A 3,614-nucleotide genomic window follows, 5' to 3' on the forward strand; every position below is an offset into this window, starting at 1 on the left:
GATAGGCGTCTGTGGATTCATCAAATAATAGTTTGCAAAAAACAAACGGGCTAGCCGCAAACGTCCGTGCCGTATAGCGTGAATAACCCTGTATAATTAAAGTGAAGGTCATAGACAACATTTAAATATGTCTGTTCATTATTTTAGAAAGCAGACACCAATAAAAAACAAACAAGATCCATAACTATTAAAACTCCAAGAATCCAAATCTTTACTGCGGGAACTAATTGTATAAATCACTAACGATGGAATTAGCATGAATTTCAGCAACAGCCGCTGAACTAAAAACGTGTTAGAATCCACAAGAATCCGTGTTTTTCTGAGGTTATGATTTCGTTCGCAATGCAAATATCAAACCGGCAACGCGGCAGTGAGACGCGCAAACGCAATCAGCCAGGACTGGTGCGGACGGTTAAGAAAAAAATATCTGCCTTCCGCACGGCATGCGAAAAAGATTAAAAGTTGGGAACTTCTGCGGATGGGCGGAGCTAACGCATCCGGTAAACTTCTGATTGGTCGAAAGATTTTCCGCATTCCGCATTTCGGACTTATGAGAACCCAGCTTTAGCGGTATATCAAGCGAATGGACAACATGGCGAATGCTGAATCGCATTAGAACTGGCGTATCTCCCGTCAAGACGAACCTCATCAGGTGGGGCCTGTTCAAGGGCGAATCCAGATAGAAAATAATATATATCATCATCATAATAAATCATTATACATATATCATCACTATTCCTAGTATCATCATTCTGCATTTTTAATGAAAAATTTAAAAAGTAACATGTTCCTTTTGGGACCGCATTTTGAAACCTATTACGAAGGTAAAACTGGAACGTTGTAACCCGTTACAGAAAAATAACCGTTGGCTACACCCCTAATTCCTAGGTATTTCGCCTCTTGCTTTCGTTTAGTTCTATTATCGTCTGTTATTATTGAATGAGGGTCGTCTTTAATTTGATGATTTGGTGAAAGTAGTTGGTTTTTTTAAATTGTATTTTACAGAAAAGAATCATTAACCATAGTGGACCATCTAACCTATCACTCTTGGTCCGTCTACCCCTAATCCACATCTTATTTAAATAAATTTGTAATTGGAAACATCTCCGCGGGTTTAAGAGAGAAAACCTACTCAGGCAAACTGAAAGTATACTACTTTTCAAGTAACTCGATCAATTTCAGTTGATAATTTTAAACGTAAAGTTCGTCATTATTATTTCAAAAAAAAGTGGTCCAACTCCCTGCTTTGCCCTATATAATTTAATTAATGAATAGCATCCTATCGATGGTTATCAATATGAATCAGTACTAATCTTGTATTGATCCGGTGTCAAGTCAGTCCAATCAAGACCAATATTAATCCTAATATTTTAATAGCCAATATTGATACCTTTACATCTTTAAGTATTTTTATAACCGTAGATTAACGAATTACTGTTCGAGTAATCGAAAATTTAAAAAGTAGCACATCGCGCAGAACAGTTAAGGTGGCGTGATTATTCTTACAGTAAATGTACGCAAATTGGATAGAGGAAGAAACATAAAAATAAAGAATTTGTTCAGATGCCTGCATATAGAAAAAATTTAACAATTCAAGTCAGGTGGTCCAGGTAGCTAAAACTGTGTCGACAGTATAGATGTAGTGTCTTCCAATGAGCTATTTTCAAATATTATTTATCACTCTAGTCACTAATAAGTAAACAACTCGACTTAATAAATGTATTATGCAAAAAAACAGACAGAACAGTTGACAATTTTTTGGGACAGAGTGCATTAACGTTACTCAAATAAAATAATTGAGACTATTTACTTTAAAGTAACGCTTTTTAATCCATTTTGGTATAATTCCTTACAAAATCATACAACGTTGATTGTCCTGATGACATTTCGATAAGCACTGTAGGCAAAGTAGTATAGCGTTTCTAACCATAAAATGAATAACAAAGCCATCAGTAACTACTTAAATCTAATAACTTACATTCAAAGCTGCTTGTTCTTTAAGTCGGATTTTGACGACACTAAACACTGTATATTTACCGATCTTATAGTCTTGCGGCAAATTGCACAATACTTTTGCAACACGCAATGAAAAACACTAATATTTGACAGATCGATTTAATATTTTTAGACGTTGCCGGCATGACGTCGATTTAATAGCGTTCAAAGACAATTCGCGATGTAAATTACCGATGGGAGCGCTGGCGGTTGTAAACAAATATGGAGGCAAGTAGGTAACTTTTTGGCACAAAATATCCCCCCTGGGGGGTATGTTCTGTGCCTTTTGCCAAAAACGCTTTGCTTTTCAGTGCGCAGCGTCGTGCAAAGCGTCCAAAGTTTCCAATAAGAAACGTTTTGTTTAATTAATGTAAAAATTGTTAGTCTCGGGCATAAAAATATTTGCATTTTTGGTGTTACGATGAGTGCTCAACTGTTCTTAACGTTGAGAGCAGTATACGCTTATTTAACGCACATGCAGAAAGCAGATGGGTAGTTGAAGGAGAAGAACTTTTAAATCTAATCGCATTATGTGCATTATAAATTAAACAGATTGCCACAATATTTATTTGCTTTATGTTTGCAAACTAGTGCGCTGAAAAGTGTAGAACATGAAGTAAAGGAGACCTTAAGTAATATCCTCACGAAATGTACTGTGTTTCAGTGATTGCCTTTTCGTTGAAGGTTCTGTTCTAAGATTTGAAGAACTGCCGTTTGAAATTATTAAACAAAAGCTCTTCTAGGGCAAATTTCTGGATAAGATTGCACATCTTTTTAAGTTTGGCTGCTTTAACATTAAACCTAGCAAAAAAGCAAAAACAATTACCTATTAATATAAATAATAACAATCAGTAAGAGAATGTACTCGCTAAACATTAAACATGACCGAAACGTTTCAAATGTGCAGTTATACTGCACATTGAAATGCAACATATCACACATTTTACTACACAAATGTAACATATAATGGAAAAGTTTCAAAAATGTTTCAGAAACGTCTTTTGCGCACATGAGATTCATGGTTGTACCGGCAGTTATTATCTTATCGTTTGTCCAAACAACGCATTATTTGAGAGGTTATATTATTTAATCTTTCATTATTAGATCACTTCACTGGTTCAGCAAAATAAGTGATAACATATTGGTAAGTACCTATATTTCTTAATTGTAGAAACTTTAGTAGGGGAGACCGGGGCTAGTTGTCGCAGGGGCGTCGTAATCGATATATCGCCAAAACTAGGAAACTCAAGTTTTCCAAATTAGCATTTTCTGAATCGATATAGTTACCCCATCTCTAATTTCTAGCAGTGTATTTGATTCCATTATATGGCGAGACTGTAGTTTGAATAATCTCATTATCTGATACACGTGTAATTTTTTGCCCTGAGTTAGTTTCGTGTGATTCTACAAAAAAATAAGCTTGAAGGTAAGAAAAATGCATATTTTATGATAGTTTAATATGTTTCTTATATCTTCTCAGTTTTGTATGTGGGTTCTGTTCTGAAACCGAGAAGTTATTTGGTCAAATCTTAGAATATAGCGGTTGGGGTTATATGTCGCATTGTTTGCGGGGCATGTTGTCTTAATGCGACAACTTGCCCCGATACAACGGTTTGTCC

At 35.4% G+C, this 3,614-nt stretch overlaps 1 protein-coding gene across 1 annotated transcript in view; it reads right to left on the minus strand.

Annotated features, from left to right (window-relative positions):
- The window catches only part of LOC109541269 (ATP-citrate synthase), a 52,798-nt gene extending 50,721 nt beyond the window's left edge, over nucleotides 1-2,077 (minus strand). Inside the window, exon 1 of the mRNA XM_048665616.1 lies at nucleotides 1,979-2,077. The gene's annotated coding sequence lies outside the window, so the exon portion shown is untranslated. The remainder of the gene's footprint in view (nucleotides 1-1,978) is intronic.
- Nucleotides 2,078-3,614: the final 1,537 nt, after the last annotated feature.

Source organism: Dendroctonus ponderosae, unplaced genomic scaffold (assembly GCF_020466585.1).
Source record: "Dendroctonus ponderosae isolate FM_Combo_2020 unplaced genomic scaffold, Dpon_F_20191213v2 Dpon_F_20191213_4, whole genome shotgun sequence".
Taxonomy (NCBI): Eukaryota; Metazoa; Arthropoda; class Insecta; order Coleoptera; family Curculionidae; genus Dendroctonus; species Dendroctonus ponderosae.